Raw genomic sequence first — 24,383 nt, 5'->3', positions numbered from 1 at the left:
TTTCCATGCTTATGCAGAAGTGCAGCCTGGAGCTAATTGCAAGGTAACTCTGGTGAATTTAGAAACCCTTTTGTTGTGCTAATACAGGGTAACAAATTAAAACTTAAATTATCTGCACATCTAAGATGGGAGAAGCCACAGAGAATAAAAAGAGGCAGAGAAGCGAACTGTTGAGCGAAGTGGTAACGCTTTCTGGTGCTAATTGATTTCCTAATTCCAGCTGACTTCCACGGCAGCTTGGCACTTCTGCTTGCACCTCCAGCTGCATATGGATCTTTAAGGACCCGGTTCAGAAGGAATCCTTGGAGCGAACACCACAGCAGGCTACGTGCAGAACGGCTGTTCAATAAAAATAAAGTGTTGTGCAAGATCACATCCTCCTGGTGAGACCGAGCACCTCTGCTAAATGTGACCTGGCAGCACAGACACCTCCATGGGGAGAAGGCCTCTCCGGAATCTTATTTTAATGAGCTGGTGGGACTTGGAGAAGAGTCGTTTGTTTATACAATCAATTTACTCATTTATGCCTAAGTTAATTACATTGATTGCAGAAAGGAAATATATGCTTTTAAAGACGCACCCAGCTGTTCTTTGACCCAAGAGCAGCTCCTGCACAGCACCTACAGTTCCAACAGTGTGAGCCAAGCAGGGGAGCCTGCTGGGAGAAAACTGATGGGAAAGCACTGCATAAAACAAGAAGGGTTAAGATAAAGAAATAAATGATAAATAAAAAGCCTGAAGAAAGAGCTGCCACCCAGGAATATTGCATTGAGCTCGAGAAAAGGCTGCATCTGATCAAAAGCTTATAACACCAAGGCCTGCACTAGAAATGTAATAAGTCAGAGCTCTGTTTCTCTTATTTGTGTACACACTGGCACACATTTTACTGGAACAGATGGATTGATGGTCTGAATACACGTCTTCTGAGAGACAAGGAGAAGTCTCCTGGCAGCCAAGTTAATTAGAAACGAAACTTTGCTGAAGATGCTCAGTGGTAATCAACCGTCACACAGAATGCAGCCAACCATCGCTCACGTGAAACAAAAACCTTCTGAACTCTTCCCACGGACGCTAAATAAGGATTAAAGCCCCGGGGGAATACCTTCACTGAGGCCGCACCGACGGTGGAAGCGCAGAGCTCAGCCCCAGAGCTGCTCCTCCTGCAGGGAAGCACCGGGCGCATCCACGCACCCACCGTGTGGGGACAGCATGGAAGTGCAGCCTGGAGCTGCTTCAGAGGGCAGCTGTGAGACAGGAGAGCAGTGGCAAACACGCGGCAGATGTTTTGGTATGCCAAAGCAGAAAAACAAACACTGGGTGCTACAATAGATATCCCACGTAGCCAGAAGGCAGGCGTGCAGCAGCTTCTCCAAGGGAGGATGGTTGAGAGCTCAAAGTTTCCTGAAGTACATGATAACATCTGAGTAATGCTCACATGGATACAATTCCGAATTTAAAAGCCCAGCCTCCCCTGCGCACTGAGATGAGGTTCCCAGTTTGCACTCCCATTCTCCTCGGCCACCGTCACCCCAAGACAAGACAAACCCAGCTGTGAAAGCAGCACAAGGAGGTCGCTGATGTTGTTGTGCTAACATATATATTTTCCAGATAAAAACAAGTTCCTGAGAATAACGAGGGATTTTTCCCCTTGCTGAGAAGTGAAACACAGCAATCACACTGCATCATAGCGTAACTATAAAGCACGTACATCTGTTTGTGTCTTGAAAGCTTGCAGAAGCACCATGTAGAACAGCCACAGGGCAGCACAGAGTACATACACATCACGTTCCAATACACAGGCTTAATTTAAATCAACAAAACCGAGTATGATTTCATCTAGTCTATGTATAAAGATTCAAAGTGAGTGGGTGGCACCCTCCAATGAAAAAAAAATGTATTAAAAAAAATCACCAAAACCAAAACAAAGCCACAACATTGCCACATGCTCCACCCAACAGCTCTACATTGGAGCAGGGATGCTGCTCCCAGCCCGCCCTCCAGAAAATCCATTTCCCGTGTGTGCACAGATCCTCTCCTGCAGCCACGTAACTGGGCAGTTATCGAGTGATTTGCAGCTCAAGTCCCGCACCGTGGCTTCATTATGCAGTAAACGTCACAGCCGCAGAAGGAAAATATGTTTCCTGTTCTGAAAAGCAAAAAAAAAAAAAAAAAAAAAAAACAGGAAAGTTCAGATGACAGCCAGGAGAAAGGTAAGCCTGAGGAAATACAGGGCTGTGCTGGCTGGGATACCTGAGCCCGCACTGATTTTGGGACAGCACTTCGGGCAGGCTGGGATGCCTGCTGCAAGCCAGGATTTACCAAGCTGCTGATCGTTAGCAAAGGAATGCTTTTATCCTGCATCCCCTCCTCAAATACTACTCAGTAGGTCGGCTTGCTTGTTTTCTCTCTTGACTTCCAGTTCCTCTCATTGTGCTGATTTCAGAAGAGATTCCTGATATGTGCCAGGGTGAGAGCTGAAGTACAGCTGTCAGTATATGAAATACATGACTGATTCCTGGGTGCACTCAGTAACACAGCCCCACAGCGACTGCAGCACAATTGTCTTCATTGCTTACGTGTGCTTTAGTAATGGGAATATAATTGTTAGTGCTTGTAAGACATATAGCCTCATTACAGCCAGCCCTGTTGGCATACTTTAGCCTCAGCCTGTATATTCTACTTCACCTCTCATTGAAATAGATGAACTTTTCCTTCTGTTTTCATCTCTCCAGGAGTAACTCCTGCCTCTGCCTATTGCTGCATCTCACCATGGAAGGCACAACAGCCTCAACTCCCTAGTACTGAATTCACTAGTCACGAAACACAACCAGAAAGAAAAAGGTTCAAGGACACACTGCAGTTATCCGTGGCATTGCTGACACTGGGAATAAGGGCACAAAGGAAGAAGGCACTCAGTGGGCAAATGCTGCCTGGAATCTGCCAGTGGTCCCCAACATGGATGGGTGGCACCTGAGCCCACCAGGCTCTCCCTGGCCTATGGATGCACATGCTTTCTTTTAAACATTGGTTATACTGATGATTTTTAAAGGTATATTCTTATTAATTTTGAAAGCTGGAGCAGCTTTTGGAAGAAGCTGTGAAAGTTCAGTGAGTGAATCCATTTCTATACAAAGATCATTTCTTGCTAGTCAGACTGAATCACCCCGAGCTGCTGCTGCCTGCCATCTCAATCCCACCATCCCACTTCAGCCTTCAACTTCTCTATTTAAAACAGAATGTTAAGAAGTTAAAAAACAACAGAAGAACACTTCAGGGGACTCTTGTTGAAAAATGCCTGTGCACATTCAAACGTCGGATACTCACCGAGCTGCCAGCAATCACTGCACCTTCCTCATGGAGATTTCATAGGTAGAAATCATTCAGCTTAAGGTAGTGTAACTTCATTTTTATAAATCATAAAACTTCCCAAATTCTGCCTCAAGTGAAGGCAAGCCATAAACAAAATGGCATTTTAATGAGTCATTAAAACAAAATGACAAATTCCCTTAAAATTAAACTTATTGTGCATAAAATGTCAAGCTAAGAATATTTACCAATGAAGGAAAAAACCTGAGAAAGTGCAGGAATTCAAAGATGATTCCTATCCATGACAGAATTCCCACCCACCTCACCAGCAAGAAGCCACTGCAAGCGGGATCTCAAGGCGACCAGAATGACCCCAAGTGTTCCAAGACAAACGATGGATAACGGTGACCACTGATGTTAGTCAGAATTATGCTCTTCTTCATCATGAATAATCCAACACTTCTGACTAATATTCCTATTAATGGAGTAAATATTGAGTATCGTTTTTTCCTATGACGCCTGGTGTGGATGCACTGCAAAAACAAATAACCAAAAGAACAGGTTTATGACAAATGTGAGATAACTCAATATTTCTTTTACTATTTAGACTAAATTCGCATGGTGTAATAACATTTACCCTACAACTGTACATAAAATGATGTACTCAAGTAATGTATATTCTGTTGGAAATAAAAAAAAATTGAATTATGGTATTTTTAATACAAAAACTCATTTTCATGTGCATTTTTGCACATCTTGAACAGATTGAACCTTAGGTGGTTAGATCTAATTCATTAGCTACATTATTCATTGATATTGCAGAATAATCTTCCTGTTAGGCTGGCTGCCTTCTTGCAGCACTCCTTGAGGTACTTTGAAATCCAATTTTCCTGTTGAATATAAATCAGTCAATGTTGAGTTGGCCAACAGTGCACTAAATGGAAAATGTGAAGCTCCTCTTGTGCTGTAAGGCGTCAGCCTGCAGTGAGGGCTGTCCACTGGGATGGGCTCTGCTTCTCCAGCATCCCAATAAGCTCTCATACATAGTGCCCCACTTTTCCTGGATGTTCTTCTCACGTTCTCAAAAGAACAAAAGCCCTTATGAAGAGATGTTCCCAGGCTTTCCCAAGGGCAGATCCTGAGCACAGCAGGCTGCCTGCGGGGTGGTGGGTCCTGGGAGGTGTTCCAGAGCCATGGGGACGTGGCATGGAGGGACGCAGGCAGTGGGCACGGTGGGGGTGGTTTGGGGATCTCAGAGGTCTTTCCCAACAATCTTTTCATTAACAATTCTATGATCTTATAACTCTGTGAAGGGACTGGCCCAAAGCCATGGAGGAAAACTACTCAAAGACCTGTCCTCGCTATATGGGGCTGCCCTCCACGGCTCATTCTCCTGGCACAGAGGCAGTAGGGCCACAGGACTTCCCACAAACAAACCCTTGCAGTGAAGCCAGGCCTGAGCAAGGAGCTGAGCCTTCCTGCTGCACATGGACAACCCGCCAGGTCTCTGTGAGAGGCACAGCTTCATCTCATTCCTAACGGTACTTCCAACAAACGAGAACTTTTAGAGGAAATGTATCCTTGGTACAAAAAAAGAAAAAGTTATTTCATAAGCTATTTCATAAGATTCAGAAGATTAACTTTCCGACACATTATTTCGATGCATATTACTACAATCAAAAGACAATTTTGGTTTTATGACAGTTATGATATTTCTAAGTCAAAAACAAAAATAATTAGGTATGCCATATCACTTTAATTTCCTCCTATTCATAAATCAGATTCCTGCATTTTGCAATACGACTTCCAAACCATTTCAATGTGCTCTGAATCTGCAAACCCTTCAGGACACACACACCTTTGGACACAACGTGATAACAATGCTTGGCATTTCACCCCACATTTTCTTAAGCCTAGAGATGAGCACAGAGTTAGTTTTCACCTTTTCATCACAGATTAATGACAAATGCTCCATGGATTTCTGCTAACAATGATTCTAGAGGGAGTCTGAAGGGAATGACATGTTCTTCCTGTAAAAATCTCACCTAAATTTAAAATGGCTCTTTAGCCCATGAACTAAAATATTGTTCCCTCATTTCAGATGCATTCACCCAAAGTCTCAGAAGCTGCTGTCACTTTCAAAAATATCTCCTATTGTTTTGTTGTAATGAATGGATTTAGAACCAAGTTTTGTCTGAAGTCTTCCCCTCACTCTATAGCCTGAATGGGATGCATCAGATGGCTTTGTGTGCTTGGAGAGGAGAAGATGCACCTCCCCATGAGTTACTCAACCCTACATGCATTTGTACTGCATCCTTTATCACGGACCGTAGTTTCTCACTGGAAGTCACTATTAAAGAATAGTCTTAGTATTCTATTCCAAACACTTCTATAAATATTTTAGGACTGAAATATCACCTCTGGCTTACTAGGTTTGGGAAACATTGCTGGTAAGTAATTATTGCTCAAATTGTCAGTCCCAGCTCTGCCCTTTGTGTACACAGCATCTGATTGCTGCGGTGGCACTTATTTCAATATCCACATGGAATTTGGAAGAGGCACTTCAGTGTGAAGCTGAGGCTGAAGAACGACAAGATCTCTGTTGTGGAAAAGCTCCTGCGTCACATATCTCACTAGAACACTGTGAATGCTGCTGAATGGCATTCCAAGAAGTGCACAGTACCTTTAGAGAGGTTATGAAATACTGAATAGAGATTGCATTCCCCTAAATAAGCAGCATGAGGATAGGTGTGTCCTGGAACTGGGGACAGAGCACTGTGAGCCTCAGCAGTGCTCCAAAGTGCAGAGAGTGAGAAAAGTAGCAGAGTCACAACTGACAAATGAGTCTCTGAAAGATTGGGGAAGGAATAATGAAGGCAGACACTGAACCACAAAGCTGTGTTATCACCACACACAGCATTTCAAGGCAATCAGCAACAAACTGAAGTTTTTTCTGCCACACCCCCACTAACATTTGCACATTGCTGCAGCATCTCCCACAAAATATTTCTAACCTGGCACTGCTGCAGATGAGATGAGAAGACCACACAACTCCTAAGAGGAAAAAGAATCCCAGCTTTGAAGCCAGTTTAGAGTAAAGCACATTTCTGCAGCACTTTGCAAAGCAGAGCTGGAGCTGGTGAGCTGTCCTGGGGGGAGTCTAGGAGGGGTACAAGGGTCTGACAGTCAGCTCAGTAAGTCCTTGAGCTGGAGGAGGAAACACCCACTGCTCCCCAGGCTGCAACCAGCATAGCAGCCAAAAACTGGCAGTGCTAAGCAGTAATTGCCATCCCTATCTCAGGTCACACTGCCAAGTGGAATCCAGTTTTATTAAGAGTGCTGATCATGATTTATTTGTGTTTGGGAGAGATTGCGGCTCCTGCCCCACTTGGCATTGTATGACCACTCTGTATATGCTGATGTTTCAGAAGTGATCGATTGGATTTTCAGCAGCGGCTCATTAAGGGATCCTTTCACACAGCTATCTCAGAAAGCACTCTTTGAGTCCTTTAATAAAGCAAAGAACATGCTTTAGCAGCTTACATCAAGTAAATGCGACTGCAATAAAATGCAAGTTCACCCCCAACCTTCATATCATTCAGATGTAAGACAGAACATAAAATATGGAACTTGGTTCACTTTTTTCACAGGCCAACAGGATCCCCAAAATGAGAGGAGTGAGCCCTGCAGTCCATTTCACCCTACAGTACGTCAGTCAGGGTTGCTGACCCTGCTACCTGTCTCCAGGACCAGTGAATCTCACACAGTACCGCAGAGCACACCACTGAACCCCACCAGGAGCTCTCCATAAACGGACCATACCTGCCACACCGCTGCAGAACGCACATACAGAAGTGATCTTCTAAGGCTGAGGAGCCACTGAACTGAATGCTAGCAGAGATTTATTCATATAACTGCATGTTATGTATTATTGATGCTGAAGTTGCCATACCCTCGAGCAACAGCCAAATCATTGCACTGCTATCTTGACCCAAAACGCAATTATTTCTTCTCTTTCACTCTTTCAGTTGATCTCAAAGGAAGCCATCAAGTGTGACATAGCACGTGTGTTCTGCAGCCTAAGTGACAATTCAAATCACGTATTATGTACCATATAAATCCCAAATAGAAAAATAATGCTGGATTTTATAGTAACCATTTACTGAAGATGCAAATGTTATAGTTTTAGATGCAAAAAGCAGTAACTATCGTTTAGAATAAAGCTGTGGGTTTACAGTAATGCATGTGTTTATCTCTCAACAACTTGGGAAAAAAAGCCGTAATAAAAAGGTTTGAATCAGCTCCATCCGAGCATTTAGTAATTATGAGAAGATGAAGATAAAGTAGACACTTTTGTCTGTTAATTAATCACTTAACAGCGTGACAGAAATGGTAATACCTTGAAATGATCCAAAATTTGCTTCAGAAGAAAAGCACATTTGCAGCCACACCAAGGTCTACCTGCCTCCCACCGGGTTGAAGCAGCACTCCTCAGCACATCGGGATTGGGCCACTGCTGGGGTTAGCTGTGGGTTTCTCTTCTTTCAGATCTAACTGTTGGTGGATGATAGCATTGAATGAAGAGAGACACCACAGGTACTTCTAAGAAAGTTAGAGGTTTCACTTCTAACCAACTCTTTGTTCACCTTCAAATTAGACATTAGATCATCATCTGTGCAGTAGATCAGAGAGAATTTCAGCTGTGAGATGCTCTATGCAGATCTTAGGGGAGTTAAAGCTCTTCTAACAGAAAGCCAAGCAGCCTTGCTATCTCAGATGTGCCCATGCCTTGTTTAGTGCTAGAAGGAGGGCTGCTGGCATCTCACCTTGCTGATGGTTAACCTTCAAGGCCAGGGGCAGCTGGTCACATCCTATGGCATCACTACAGCCATTGTGGGGCCTTTTTGGTTCTTATACCTTAGAGTAAAATATGGATATCGATATGCTTGATGTCTCCAGGGGAGACGAGCACAGTCTGGGAAGGAGTCAGGTATTTGGTTGTTTGTCATAGAAGCCAGAAGACAATAACTGCATTTAAAATCTAAAATTAAATCTCATTTGACTGTATTCATTCATCTTCCAAGGAAAACATCCATCTTTTTAATGATAATCAGCCGCAATATAAAGCAAAATATAAAGTGAAATAAAGAAGGAGGATAACCCAGCGGGCTCTGACGTGGCAGCTTCAGAGGCAGTGCCAGCACAACTCTGGCTTTGACGAGCTGCTCTCAATTAGAGCCCCTGGGACGAGCAACGTGCACCACATCCATCAGCCCAAAACAAAGCAGTACCTGCGTCGTGCACAATAAAGGAATAACTTGTATTATGCCAGAGAATTTAATGAGCTATGACTCCAAATCCCCGGCAGGGAATAACTCTGCTTTATTGTTTATCCTCGGCGCTGCGTGAGCCTCTTTCCTCAGCCCCGCCGCCCGGTGCCACAGCCGTGCAAACCACAAATATTTGCCCTGCACAGGGCTTTGTGTAAGCGAGTTATCAGCGCCTCGATGCACTTGACTTTATGCAATTAAGCTTCCCTTGAATACCTACTTTTTGTAAAAGCTAATTACCATACTTACTGCTACTTGAGATTAGAAGGGGAATGTAGAGAGAAGTTTAACACTGCTGTATCTCTATCACTGAAACAGCTCCGGAAATAAATTAGCAGCACACAGTTTCTAGCTCATTAAATATAGTCATCGTTTTTGTGCCCACAAATACTTCTATTATTCAGCTTGAAGGATCTCACCATCATTTTCCTGTTATTTGTGCCACAGCAGCGAGCTGTAGGCCAGCCTTGGGCTGCTGTACGAAGAGAACAAAGTGAGAGATGTAACCTTTGCAACGGGACAGGTTATCTCTCTGAAAAGCTGTATGGAGGGTTTTGTTAAATCCCCTTTAGCCCGCACACGTGGATATTTTGCTGCCATAAGTAGCGTTAGTTCAGATGAAAAGCTCCAGCATCATTTGTCCCATTGCCCCCAGGCACTGATCATTCTGGTTTATAAGTTTTCATTAATTTTCTAAATGTCACCTCAGTCCAGGATACAAAGCTCGCATCTCAGCAGTCCGTTCCGTCTTTAGCAGAGAAGCATTTGCAGAGTTCCAGGAGGTCGAGGTGCCCGGAGGAGGGGCACATCAGGACCCCGGAGGAGCCCTACACCCCCAGCCCCCTCACCCCGGCCCTCCCTGACCCATCCCAGCAGCACGGAGCTCAAATCCCATTGCTGTCCGCTCCGCCCGCTTCTCTGTTTGCTCCCCTTTCGCCATGCAAACAGCATTTCAGCTTACAGATCATCTCCGTGGAGAAGAAACTCCAGAGGATAAAGGTTCTAAGAAATAATTTTATGAGGCACGCGGTAACGAGCTGTAAAAGGGATCTTTCCTTTTTATCTTAATGCGGAGTGTTTTTGGAAAAGCATCTATGTTACCAATCGGGGGAGCTGCGATTTCTGTGATTTCCCTGAAGAAGGAAGAGCAGGTGCTAATCTAACTATGAATGTCGTGCTAAGCCATGAGAATTCACAGCCATCCTTGGGTTTGCATAGGGCAACTGTGACTATTGGTGAATAACAATGAGAACAACTGCTTTTAAGCAGCACGATGGGTTCAGTGCTGTCTCAGCAGGCAGGAGCCTCACCTATCCTGTAGCACAGCTAATTTGAAGCTATGCGAACGGCATTAAACCATATTTAGTAATTATGCATGAAACGAAATCATAATTGAATTTAGCTTCCAGCAGCGTGCTAAACCTCTGGCACATCAGTTCAAGATTAAATAATGCCAAGTTACTGTTGGCCTTACTTTCATGCAGCATAACTCCCCCCCCCCCCCCCCCCCCCCCAGCTGTGCCTTTGCTGCAGTTCCACCCCAAGGATTGGAGCCTTGGGCTCCGGATTGCCATCCCCATCTCCAGGCACATCGACAACCAGGTGATGCCAGTTTATGACAAGAGAACTGGAGAACTTAAAAAAGTTTCAGAACAACATGAGTTATGTTCCTCAGACTTATACAGCACACCAGGAATTTTATAGGCATGTGTCTCAAATGAGCTTGTGGGGGACATCCATAAAGACAGCAAGCGCAGTTTCACTGACACATCAGATACAAGAGAGAATTAACAAGTCATTGTAAGCTTCACCTATGACACCTATGGAACCATCTCTTCCTCTCTGCAATTACATTTCCAACAGAATCATTCATAAGAAACGCAATTAGTGAATTTGCAACTTGTGCAGGATTTGCCCCTCTCAAACTCATTTATAATTAAAAGGTTTCTGTGTCAAAAGCCAAGGAATTTGTTCTTTCACAAGGAATTTGATCAGCAATGGCAATAAATCAGTGCAGAGGGTCGATGCAAACACAGGGAGAGAAGGCAATGCTGAGTGTAGGAAGCAGCAGTGAGCTGTAAAACTCAGGCGCTGAGCTGTTTGTCAGGCACACCTCACCTGAAAGCAGCAGTTACCATCAAACGCATCTCCCACCTCTCCAGAGCCTGGTGAAAGTCAGAGCCCTCAGCTCACTTCAGAAACAGTTCCCAAACACAAACAGTATTTCTGCTCTAAGATCCCAGTCCAAGCCCACAGCACAAGTTCACATGCAAGAAAGAAACCTGCTGCAGTATTACAGTAGAAGATTTGTCCGCTGCCCTTCTGAGAACACAACTGGAACCAAGGAACCATTGTTGGAGACACCAGAGGCGTGTCCATATTACCAAGGAGAGGGGGAAAATAACTCAATAACAAAAACCCCACTACTTTACAGACTTTACAACTTAAAAATAGAAATAAAGAAAGCAGCAGGATCCACTTCACAGAGTCTAAGGAGTGGAGCACTGAGATATGTGGCAGAACAGCTCCAAGTGCTCCCCTATCCTTCAACCCACAGGTTTCACTGTGCATTTCATTGGGTAGTAATTAAGCTAAACACAGTCTCCCAGCCCCCTTTCAATGCAATTTTCCAGTGTAACCATGAGAAGAGATTAAATCCAGCCTACAGAGAGCTGAGCACATTGCACCCTCTCCAGCAGCCCTGTGCTTCTTCAGAGCACACAGCCACCTCATTTGCTTCAGCAGCTTCGCATTCTCCTAACAACTTTTGAAAACCTTCAGCAAACCAGCAAGTAAAGCAGACAGTGCTTGGAACAACCCACCAGTGCTGGCACAGGGGCAGGCTGGGAGCTGACACACCGCACACCACACAGCTGCAGTGAGATGCACAGTGACTGCACCCAGTGCAAGATCTCACTTCGCCACGCTCTGCATTCCCAGGTGTCCCCATCCCTGGAGGTGCCCTGGGCAGCCTGGTCTAGTACTAGATATGGAAGTTGGTGGCTCTGTCTGTGGTAGGGGGGTTGGAGCTTTATGATCCTTGGGGTCCCTTCCAACCCAAGCAATTCTGTGTCAGAGGAAAAACTGTGGGCTGGTTTCATCCATGTGCCATGCACAAATCCCACTGGAACAGCACATCTGGCTGACCACAAGATCTAAAGAGCTGAAGGAAATCCATTTAATAAACATCAGAAGGAGCTGTTATTTGCCAAAGATGTTTGGCATCACATTAACTACTTTGTTAGCCTCTTAAATGATCATTTCAACAGAAAACAAATTTCTCCTTGAAGGCAATCCAGGGGCTGCTGTATGGGTTTGTTTTGATCTGCTTGCAAATACAGAAGCCGGTGAAATTCATAAGAGCTGTGAGAATCTATTGCTGCAGAAAGCCATGTAAATGAGCACACTCCTGTGCATATATACAGTACTTAAATTATTTTCCTCACCATCTGTGACAATGATTTTACGAAGGCGCATTTTAAGCAGGTACAGATTTATATGGGCTTTCTCGTTAACATTTCAGAGATATTCTCTAAACGCAGAGTTTTCTTTCTCTGGTGACAGCAATGCCACGTTGCTCACACAGGGCTTTGCTCTTAACATTTATCACTTTTCATGTTCCTTGATGTAAATGAGAAAGAGCTGGCAAGGATGATAGAAGGCGGTAACAGGACGATGCCTTCATGTGTGAAGAAGGTCACCATCTGTCCCCAAACAGCTGAAAAAGGTGCAATGGGCTCAGAAGGTGGAAATCTGCAGTAAGATATTTAATTTAAATTTGGGAGCAGAATGACGGACCAGACTTTGTACATCCTTTAATTAAGGGTGCAGTTTGACTCTATATCTGAAAGAATTTCAAAGACATTTGATCTCCTGGAAAGAAAAAAAAAAAGCTGTAATTGCTTCCATTTGAAGAAAATTAAAAATCATTTGGGGAAGGGGATGAGTCGCATTGCCATCAATCTCAGTAACACTCAAATGGCAGCAATGAGCCCCATGCATGCTTCCCAGAGCCCTTCATAAGCAGCAGCCGGGGCCTCCACTGGGTGCAGTTTGTCCTCCCAGCATCAATGGGACCTCCATGCTTCTGAGCTTCTCAAGGAGAAGCTTCTGGAAATCCTTCTGGAAGCCCCAGAGATCTGAATATGGTTTCCGTGATGCCACTGACTGAACTGTATGCATGGCAAATCCAATTCACCTTCATGCATGTGCCTTTCTAGGCACGTCGGGGAGTGAAAGTTTCCTTTTTTTCCCCTTACAAATTAAGTCCAGAGGCAACAGTACTCAATGATCCCTATGAGACCCTTCCAACTCAGGATATTCCGCGATGCCCTCATAGGACACCTGGCCCTGTGATCCATAAGATGCTACACTTTCAGAAGTAATGAGAAGTTCTATTGATCTTGCCAAAGAAATAGTTTTCTAATTGAAGCGGTCACCATTTTTATTAAAAGCGTTTTTGCTGTAGCCGTTTCAACACATCCATTTTTACAGAAAGACACCCAAGGAACACAGAAACACTTGGCATTGTTGCCCCTGCACCCTCACCTCATGCATCCCATTTATTTGCATGCCTTCCATTGCACCATCAGCATTTTGCATGTGCTCCCACCTCCTCGCACACAGGATGTGCACTGCATTCGCTGAGCACGTATTCAGTATTTCCAGTATGTCAGAGGCCTTATCTCCTGCCTGCTGCCCAAACACTGCTCTGAATGAAGGATTTTTCATTTCCTTCGGGCTCTTCTCTGCTGTTTGTCACTACCTGAGCACTTCATGGCATTAATTATGCTGACAAGTCAAGGCAGCAGCATTATCTCCACTTCACACATAGGGAACTGAGGCAGGGAAGGTAAAGTCAGAACCGAAGCTGGCCAGGAACTTCAGAGGAGCATTTTAGTCCCAGTAAAAACCAAATTAAAAAAAAAAAAAAAAAAAAACAAACAAACAAAAGCAAAAAAAAAACCAGAAAGCATCACCTCTGAGTAAGAACACATGAAGAACTGAAAAGAATGCACAGAATCAGAGGGAGGAGCTGGCTGTTCCAGGCATGGGAAATACCACATTCCTGTTTAGCAAAGAGATGCAATGTGACTAAAGATGATCAGGGGGCTGGAACATCTCCCTACAAAGACAGGCTGAGGGAGCTGGGCATGTTCAGCCTGGAGAAAAGGCAGCTGCAGGGTGACCTCATTGCAGCCTTTCAACACCTAAAGGGAGCCTACAGACAGGAGGGGAGTCAACTCTTTGACAGGGTAGATAACTGCAGGACAAGGGGAAATGGTTTGAAGTTGAGGGAGGGGAGATTGAGGTTGGATGTCAGGGGGAAGTTCTTTACAGAGAGAGCGGTGAGGTGCTGGAACAGCTGCCCAGAGAGGCTGTGGATGCCCCGTCCATCCCTGGAGGTGTTCAAGGCCAGGTTGGATGGGGCCCTGGGCAGCCTGGGCTGGTATTAAATGGGGAGGTTGGTGGCCCTGCGTGTGGCAGGGGGTTGGAGCTTCATGATCCTTGAGGTCCTTTGCAACACAAGCCATTCTATGAGTATATGATAAAGGGAGTTTGGGTTGGGTTTGATTTTCCCCCATGTTTTTTCAGCTGCTCAATGTTAATACAAACTATCTCAGACCGTTACCAGGTACGATTCTACCCCTTCTCGGCTGAGTTCTCAAAACAAATGAATTTCATAGAGGAAAAAAAAAAAAGCATCACCCAAATGATGGATAAATGTAGGTGGCTACACGTCTGCACAGGCAACAGAGGTATTTCTGGATGCTCTGCTGGCTGCATGCTTTCCTGACAGGGCAGCAGTCCTCCGCTTTGTCCAGGTAAGTATCTGGATCTGATCTTTCAGAAATACAGACTCTAAGGGCAATTTATAGACTTAATTATGACAAAATATAAAGGCAAAAGCCTTTAAGAATGCTCACAGAAAATGATGGTTTAAGAACTCAAATTGCCAAAGCTGTCATAACAATTTTTCTGTAAATACTTCCATCATTTCATCCTTAACCTTATTCTTTCCCAGCTATAAACCACGATTAAAAAGTAGCAAGTTACTGATTACAAAAATAAGTCTCAACTAAATCCCTTCACAGCCTGTCAAGTGTGCAAATATTTCAACAGCTAATGGCAAATTCCACAGCAATACAAATATATGTATTAATTTCAATCATTCAGGGCAGGGAGGTATGAGTAAGGGCGCTATCATCCGGGGCCGTAATTAATCATCGTGGACATTTCATTGCCAGTGAACATAAATCAAGAAGCAAGAATTCCTCCTATCTGAGTGATATGTAACCAGCATTAACGCAGTGACAAAATCTAATGCTTGTCAGGAGCCGGTACATATTTTATCTACCTTTGACACCTGAGATGCAGGACTGTTTCACATGAGCGCCCTCCATCACTGCATTTATTTTCTGGATGTAGAGCACATCCTTTAGAAGTATTACCAGAATACAACAGCAAGGCTCAGAAAAGAGGATGCCAAACCTGGGATATAAAGTTTCTAGAAGCAGAAGGGAAAAAAATAATAACCTTATAGGGCAACATGATTCAGACATGATAGATAAATAAGATAGGACAGTTGCAGGACAGTGCAAGGCAATTCCCAAATCGTCAAGCAGTAGCTGATGTCCATGTGTACCTCTGTTAAACAGTCAATAAGAGAAGCAAGCTGACTTGATGTCCCAAACCTTAAATGCCACAGAATGACGGGGACTGGAAGCTTTGAGTCTGAGCCCTGCTGGGGAGGAACACAGCTCTTAGCCTCACCCTTCAGCTGCGAGCATTCCTGGAGAGGTCTCTGGCTGGGATCAGACACTCCATCCTGAGGCAGAGAGCTGATTTCTACCAGAAAACCACATACTCTAACACTTCCTTAAGTCCTTCTGCCTAAGCCCTTGTTTCTGATTAATGGATGGCAAACCATCCATTGGGTTGAAGAGTTGGGAAGATTCGTGCCCCAAAATGCTGGAGGGGCACAGCTCTGCCTGGAGCCACGCGGTGGGCATTTGGGTCGCTCTTATGGCAGCCCACCTCCAGCCTGCTGCAAGCACAGTCATGTGGGAAAATGGAATGGAAGCTATGCAAACTTCAAAGCTCCTCTCCTTCACAACCTTAGTTAAGGCCCATCTGTTCTTAATATTTGCTCAGAGCTACCACAGCCAGACTAGAACGCATCTGCTCCAGGTGTCCATGCACAACCAAGCTTATGAGAGACCTGCATCTGAAGAGACATAAGCCTCATAGCTTTTCTGAAACTCGTTCAGAAGCTTAATTACTTGGAAAAAAGTCTCTGAAAATGACAGCCATGTCATGATTTTTGGGACAGCTCTTTGCCTTGGCAGGCATGGTGGGGATCTGAAGGGCTTGGACTTTATCTTAGAGGTCCTTTCCAACATTAGTGGTTCAGTGATCTCCAGCTAAGACAGCACACTTTATCACCTACTACCACCAATACCATTTTTATCAGCGCACAAACGATTCAGGTATTACTCTGACCCACAATGGGAGCTGGACCAGGCGAAATAAGGCTGCCACTTCAGGCAGAACACCAACAGGCAGCCTTATGGGCAGAAGCAGGCATTCCAATACAAGTCAGATGTGTGAGCTTTCTGAAGGACCACGCTGAGCACAGCCAAACCTCTCTGCTCTCAACTTGGAAAACACAGCCCTGAGCACTGCTCATCACCTGAGATCAAGAACTGCTCAGGATTGCTGAAGACAGCACTAATCCTTCAGCCTCAGAGCACTGCAGATCTCTCAGCACTTCAGTGCTGCTGATAACAGCTCAGACCGTAACAGCCCTTCACCCACTGGTTCTCCAACTATTTCTCATTTTTTCATCTGAACTCAAAACTAAATACATTAATCACGATCTCTTGCAGGAAAATATGTATATATGTACTTCATATTTAATCACTCCGTTATATCAACAACATGTAGAGCAGAAAAATATACAAACAGCTGTGTGACTAACAGGAACGTAAGCCCCAAGGTAGAATTTAGCCCATCTGCAGGAACTACAAACCCAGGTCTGAGCTAATCCATTTGCAAAACACTCAGCACACAAAACATGCTCTCAGCTTTCCATGGAAGCATTCTATTCCAAAGCACAATTTACATTTTAATTCGTATTGTACAGAGTCAAATACGAAAAATAAGCATCAAGGTTTTTCTTTGCTGAATTGTTTCTTAATTAGATCTAAGCGTTCAGTCGAACCATTTCAAATTCTCATTGCTTTCTGAAAACAACAAAGAAGAAATCCTTAATTATTCATGGGATCCATTCACTGGAAGTGCCTTGGATTGCTTGTGTTAAGGAAACAGCTGCAGATTGCTGACACCCATCCGCTGGGATGCAGGGGCTGCACAGGAGCACACACAGCTACCAGACGGCTGCAACAACACCGAGCACAAACATACTGCATTCTGGATGCCACCTCAGTGCACATGAAGCAGGACCCCCATTGGGGCACCCCAACACAGGGATGGAAGAGGCCCACAGCTGCCTTCCCACTGCTTCCATCAACCCTGCAGCCATGGGGATCACAGGCTACTCGGGGACAGCAGAGCTGCTCCTCAAGGAGCCAGGCAGCGCTCACAGCCTGGTCTGGTGTTGGTGACCTTGCTCACAACAAGGGGGTTGAAACTAGATGATCTTTGAGGTCCTTTTCGACCCAGGTTGTTCTATGATTCCATCATTCCTTGGGCAGCTGCTCCTCATACAAGCCACCAGGACCTTCTTGCAGGGTGGGTTGGGAGCAGGTGTCTGTATTATCCTTTCTCACCACAGTCTGTTGCATGCACATCTTGAACAAGTTAATATTTTAAGCAGTACAGAACACCTTTCAATCTCAAGCACTGCCTTGCTTTAGCAAAGGGCAGAGGAGGAACAATGTTAGGTAACTAACTTCATCACAGCAGATGTAAAAATACAGGTAAGCAATAAGATTTCACTCAGAAGCCACACATCCCCCAACAGCTTCACTTGGAAACTGCTAACATGAACAAAGCAGCACAACTCTAATTCCTTGGTCCCCATCCCAGCAATAGCACTGCAGATGAACACAAACAAAGCGTTGCACTCACCTGGCTCAGGCACAGCTCCAAACTATTGCAAACCAGGCATGCTAAGATCTCCCACACAAATCAGGTTAATTTTTAATTCAGAAAAAACACCCCCCTGCACCTGGCTTTTATATCCTGTTGTGTTTTTGGAAGAATTTAAGACCACATAGCTTTAGCCAACCTGCCCTGAGAAGCACAGGCTGCTGTAATCCCATTCCAGCTGATACCAATACACAGAGAAATTTGACTCATCACATCTTGTTACAGTTAAATGTGCTGCTAATTTGTGAGATATTTTGCCTGACCTGTCAAATCAACTGACTTCCATGTTCTTTCTTCTTTTTAGCATAACTAATTCAAAATCATTTATTCCACTTCATTAAAACTAAAAGTTGATCTGAAAAACAGTAGCTGGTGTTAGATGGAGCATCACCTTCCCACCAAAGCAGCCAATGCCAAATCAGAGTGACATTCATTTCTAAACAGTCATCACCTTCATATGGAAGTATTTTCCAGCTGGTTTGCACATATCCTTTTCTTGTCCTTATTTCTCATCTGGAAATGCCTCTCTGAATTGAATGCTTACATTCAGCCTGGGTCAGATAAAAGTACCCCATTGGGTATGAGCTGGGTATGTGCACCTTCAGCAGTCACCTCTGAAAACCCACAAGGGTTTTTCACCTGTGCAAGGAAAACACAAGGCACTGCTTAGAAAGAACAGGGCCCACAGGCAGTGAAATGCACATATTGGCTCTGGGACATTACATAGCAGCCACTCAGCCTCTGCTCTGCCTCTGTGGGAACACCCAGCTAAGGAGCCTCCAGCTAAAACAAAGCATGAGCTGCACCTGATGTGAGCTGGTTAAGAAGAAATTCCATCAGGCCCACCTGCCTTCATCCTGCAGCCAGGCACTGGGATGAGGGGACAGGGAAAGGATGGAGGCTTTGATTCTGTGCTGTGTGCCATTGCTGTGGGTGAGGGCAGAGCCCCATGCTCAGGATGCACACACAGCAGTAATGAGCAGCTCACTGCCAGCACCACCAAAACGAGCCCACCAGGTTTGCACGGCACCTGGTACTGCTCCAAATTTTCACTGGCGATTTGGTTGAAGGGATAGAGCACACATTAAACTTCCTGTTGGCAGCAATCTAAGAGCGACTACAAATATGCTGAAAGACAAGATCAGAATTCAAAGTGACCTTGCCAAACATCAAAAACAGCCTAAAGGGAAAGAGAAAAAAGAAACATGAAAGGGATAAAATTTAATCAAAACAAGTGCAAAATTCTCCTGTTAGCTTCTCATAAAATAGAAATACAGAATGAGGAGCGTGAGAACAAGGCTAAGCAGCAGTGCTGCTCAGAATGGCCTGGGATCAGAATAGGGCACAAACCAGACAGGAGTCAACAACACTGTGCAATGGGGTTGGAAGGGATCTGTATCTGGGTATCACTGAACCTCTCCAGGGCAGAGCAGAGGGAAGGAGCACCTCCCTGCCCTACTGGCCCCATCCTGTGCCATCAGCCTTCTTGGCCACAGGGACACACCAGATGGTCAACCAAGACCTCATGTCCATCTCTGCAGAACACCTTTCCAGCAGCTCAGCCCCACATGGCACTGATACACACGGTTATTCCTCCCCAGGTATAGGATTTCCCACTTGCCCTTGCTGAACCCCATAAGGTTCCTCTCCATCCTTAGAGAACTCTGAAGCTGCCACCAGCACTTCTCCTCATTCTGAGTGAATTCCTTCCCCAGACAATATACCAGAATCCATGCAAAAGCTGTCTAAATTTTCCGAATCTCCACCTCCATCTCAAGAGCTGATGGTTAAAACAACTTCTGCCTCTCAGGAAATAAGCTGTGCAGCCACTGTCATTAGCATTAATGCAATCTTGATTACCAAGCCCTGCCCTGTGGGATGCCTGCTGTTTTTCAATATTTCTGTCACATAATGCCCTACCAGGAAATGCGTGCCTTAATAAACACTTACAATGGCAGTTAAGAATAAGAGATCATACTTCTCGTCTCCCTCAGCCTCACAGATGCATTGCCTATAACCTAATGAAGTTTCTAAAAACCAGGCGATGCGGTTAGAGATCCTGTCTGGGAGAACTCTCTGGAGAAATGATAAATCATGCCTCTAATGTCCTCATTTGTCTGCAAAAAGTGATGATGCCATTAGTTGGGACAGTTCGATCCCAGAAGTCAAAGCTGCGATAGAAGTCTGAAACTTTTTTGGTGATGAAACTCTGTGCTATTTAACAGTAATGCTGATAGAACCAAGTTTAACCTCAGGAGAGGAATGATTAATAAAGAAGTGATACGCTGTGTTTTTTCCAAATTTGCCAAATCATTTCTTACTGCCCTAATCCCTATGTCAGAAAAATAAAATAAATATAGAACTGCTATCCAATTAAGGCTCTGCTAGGAAGGGAAAGCCTTTCAGATCGAATTTCCTGCACGCATAGGTAGTTAAATGTGTGCCCCGAGGCAGATGAGCAGCTGGACCCCAGCTTGTTTGAGCAGCTTTGTTAACTCATGCTGGTGACACGATGCTCCTCAATCTCTGTTGGCATCACCATGAAAAGAGACGGGGAAAAAAGTCATCCTAGTCACGCTGGTGCATGGCAAGGCCAGCTCTGTGAGCAGCACTGCCCTGCACGACCTGCCTGCTCCACCCATGGCCCTGCAGCCCCACTTCCATCTGCAGCACACAGCCGCGCTTCCATCTGAAGGTGCAACAAACCCATTTCCTGCTGTACTCATCATGACCCACGGTGTGCATCTTCCCTGTTAGCAATAAAAGAAATTTGCTTCAGCCAGGCCTCCAAATTATACAGGAATCATGTTTATAACAGTTTCTATTATTTGCATGCTTCTATTAGAGGAATATTGCCGATGAAGAACGCCGTGTTCCTTCACAATTCCGCTTTCAGAGAAGCAAACTTTGAAGGCAATCTCCGAAATATGTAATTTACAAAATTACTGTAATTGATGTGGCTGTTCTATTGAGAGGTGTAGAAGTTCAGGAGCTTCCGATAGAAAGTATTTCTGTTTTAAAAACTCTGTTCTCGTGTGGCTGGGGGTGCAGCTGGTGGCTGTCCGGCACCACCAGGCATGCGCAGGGCCGAGCTGTGCTGCTGGTTGAGCTTGTCGTCTTCTCATTTGACAAGCAAATAGATTCAATAATTGGCATTAAATACCAATTAGACTGAGCCTTTGTGCAGTCCCAACCCTTCCGGAGGAGGCAGGTTATACTTGCTGTGGAGTTAAGTGTTACGCTTCAGCTGCCTGAGAGCTCACAGCTGCTGCAACCGGGGAGAGATCCTGTGCTCAGGTGATGCACGTTATTTCTCTTACTGAGGATGCTCAATTCTCTTTCCACCTTACAAAGTGCAAAGACCACACAGACCTCACACGCTGCTACACCGCTCTCAAACAATTAGTACTTAACCCCTTTTCCTGTGTGCTGCGAGAGAAGCAGCCAGCATGATGATAAAGGCTGGCAGAGATGTGGCTGTGAAGCACCACAGACAATGCTGTCTGGTGAAAGGCAGTTGCACCTTGAGAACCTCTGTGAGCTGCCGTGCTTCTGCTCTCTGTGTCGTCCTACAGATTGCTCTGAAACCTCTGCTGTTTGCAATGGCTGTTGTGCATTGACTTGGATAAAATAATTGGCACTATAATTTTATACCTGTCAAAAATCCAATATACACCACTGACTAATTGCTATTTTGTGTGCTCATAAAGGTATAAAATCAATTTAAGTGCTCTGCAAACCAACAAATTCCTCTGTGAGGCTGCGAATGGTAAACACCGTTGTGTTCACTACTGCCAGCCTTCAGTCTGGGGGGGTAAATTGCTGCATCATACCTCATCTTATAACAATTTTGAGACCAGTCTGGCAAAGTACTCTAACTGCCTTTGTACCAGCGAGACCCTTGAAACCTGTGTGTGTGAGCTAGGGCTGTATCTCCCATGGCTCACATGGAGCAGCTCCCTCCATCTCAGCAGAGGACAGATGTGGTGTGGGCAATGGCGTTCTCTCTTCTTCCCGTGCTCTGCAGCATCCCTCCACCACTCCCACCAAAACAAGGAACAGAGCTGCTCAGAAAACATCTTCCATTAATGGCACTTCTAGCAGAGCCCAGAATGAGGTGAGTGAAGCTTGAAGTGCTACCATCAAATTTCATGTCTGAGTATTTCAAAAAACAATGCATCCCTTCTAATTTTACAGCGCGTTTGGGCAGAATGTTTTCTGCCGTGAAAATGACATTTCCAGTGCTACTGGCTGTGGGTTTTATTGACAACTGAAGTGGATTTGAGAAATAAAGGTAAAGAAAAATAGTTACAAACAGAAATAAAAATGTTATTATCAACAGGTAGAAAGAGAAAGGATGCCATTCCCTTCAGGAAATGGCTGCACGGTGCAGCTGAGCCAGCACAGATTTCCACAGCTTCCACTAGCAGCTTTGCAATAACACAAACAAGGGCACTAATGATCTAATAGCTGAGGAAAATAAACGCTGTGTGCTTTCTTATGTAGGCTGCTGCTGTAGCACTGAGGTATCACACGTCCAACAGAAGCTGGATGGTTGGACTAGGTGATCTCAGAGTCTTTTCCAGCTTAATGATTGGTCCCAGTGGAACACCACCCCCTCCCTGCCCTTTGCCTTAGTGCTCAGTAATCTCTTCTCTTTGTATTTGCTGTCTTAATACATTTAAGCAATGAATTCATAACGTGACAAAGGCAGCATGAGAACAGACTTACGGCTTAGTTTTAATGAGTGTCAGCATGGCAGGCCAGACTCCTACCGGCACTTGGTTTCCCAGAGCACATCCATGGAAATGAGCACTTTGTCACCAGCCTGGCCCGTGTTCTAACGAAGCCATTAACGTGTGAGTACATCAGGTGTAGGCAGCTGCCTCCTCCCATCCACAGTGAAGCCTTTCCCCCTATTTTGCTAACAAATTAGATTAGTTGAGAGTAAAAATTTAATTACTGTCATGCGCCATCCCTCTATTTGTGATCAAAGGAGTGTGTCCCCATCAGCTTTGTAGTCCCTTTTTCTCCTGAAACGGGAGAGAAGGAAGATCACCCAGGCTGAGCACCAGAACAGATTTATAATTATCATTGCCTCCAAGCAAAGCGATCCCAGGGGGAAAAAGCAGCAACACTCACAGAGGTGCTGCCACATCCCATCCCGCATCCCTGGCGTGGAGCATCTCCCAAAGCACCGAGCCGTGCTCAGCACCGGCAGCTCTCCTCCCCACCTGGCTGCCTGCAGACAGCTCGTACATCAAATGAGCCCCACGCCTCCAAGAAGCTTTTCTTTCCATCTGTAACATGGAGACAGTTCTGAAAGCTGGAATAGCAGTTCTGTGGTTCCCTGCACTTTTCCTCGCTCTTTGGTGTGATGGCTATCATTATGGTAATAATTTCTTCTTCTTTTTTTTTTTTTTCTCCACCCCCCCACCAGCACTGATACGTTTAACGTTTCTCAAATCCTCTCTGCAGGAGAAGCTGTCATTGCACATAGCAGAGCTGCATTGATGCACAGCTGACGAGGCACTCAGCACATTCTCTTCCCAAGGCTGCAATTTTAATTTTTCTTCATTATTTGTCCCAACAACAAGAAGGCTGGCAGAGATCTGTAGGTGCTGCACACCAGTGGTAACCCAGACCTCATCATTCCTGTGTCTTGATAATTAAAATTAAGATAAGTAGCCAAGAGCAGCTGTGTGCCTGCTGGGCCATCAGAAGTGGGTGCTGAGCAGACATGCCAGCCCTGCTCCATCCCCACTGCTGTGCTGTGCATTTATGCCAGCCATGCCGGGAATTAGTGATTTCTCTTGGAATATTTTCTATGGCATCAACGCTGATGCTGTCTGCTTCATATCCCAGCAGTACACCTGTCTGTAACAGCATTCAGTGCAATATGGTAATATTGTAATCCCCAGCAAAGTCCAGCATCAAAAGTCAAAAAATACCCCAACATCGAGTGAGGTCTTAACACATATTTTGGAGTATCTATGGAGTATACAACATGGGGAAGGGAGGGGAGAAGGATCTCCTGGAGGGCACCAAGGGCAGTGGCACACACAGGACAGTGCTGTTGCCTGGAGGGGATGATCAAGGCAAACTGCCTGCTGCACAACCTCTTTGCTTTGGCTATTCTCCATTAGAGCCAGTAGTAAAAATTGCAGAGAACAATCTGAAATTAACATCCATCTCCCCAGTTCCTAGGGGGAAAATCCAGACCAAAACACCTGTTTCCAAAAACACCTCTCCCACCTTGAGCAAACATTAGCTAATCCCAGCAGGACAGCAAACGCTCCACGTTTATACGGCAGCAGAAATGAAGCAGTGGGAAAAATGGGATTTTTAATATATGCCTCTCCCTCCAGCAGCAAACACAGCAGTACATTCCTCAAAACTGCTTCTTTGTGAATATGCAAGAAACACGTACAGCAGTGTGCAGCAATCTCTCATTTCAACAGGTCACCCATTTTTCGCAGACAAGAGGAAAAACAGCATTATTTTTCTCAAATAGCCAAAGCACGTGTCGTTGTATTTTAAATTCAGATCATATTGCCAAATACCAAACCTTGATACCCTTAAATTCAGATAGCTCCATCAATGTTCCAGTGCCATTTAGGGCTTTATTCGTTT

At 44.9% G+C, this 24,383-nt stretch overlaps 1 long non-coding RNA gene across 1 annotated transcript; it reads right to left on the bottom strand.

The window, feature by feature from the left end:
- Positions 1-1,610: 1,610 nt before the first annotated feature.
- LOC122185288 lies at positions 1,611-17,813 on the bottom strand. The gene is made up of 4 exons (XR_006180832.1): positions 17,730-17,813; positions 7,706-7,860; positions 3,628-3,839; positions 1,611-2,146 (listed from the first exon to the last, which is right to left on the bottom strand). It is a non-coding gene; the product is annotated as an uncharacterized LOC122185288 (long non-coding RNA).
- Positions 17,814-24,383: the final 6,570 nt, after the last annotated feature.

Source organism: Lagopus leucura, unplaced genomic scaffold, assembly GCF_019238085.1.
Source record: "Lagopus leucura isolate 7727_CA_CO unplaced genomic scaffold, USGS_WTPT01 Super-Scaffold_100028, whole genome shotgun sequence".
In the NCBI taxonomy this organism is placed as follows: Eukaryota; Metazoa; Chordata; class Aves; order Galliformes; family Phasianidae; genus Lagopus; species Lagopus leucura.
This window is presented reverse-complemented; position numbering and strand designations above follow the sequence as displayed.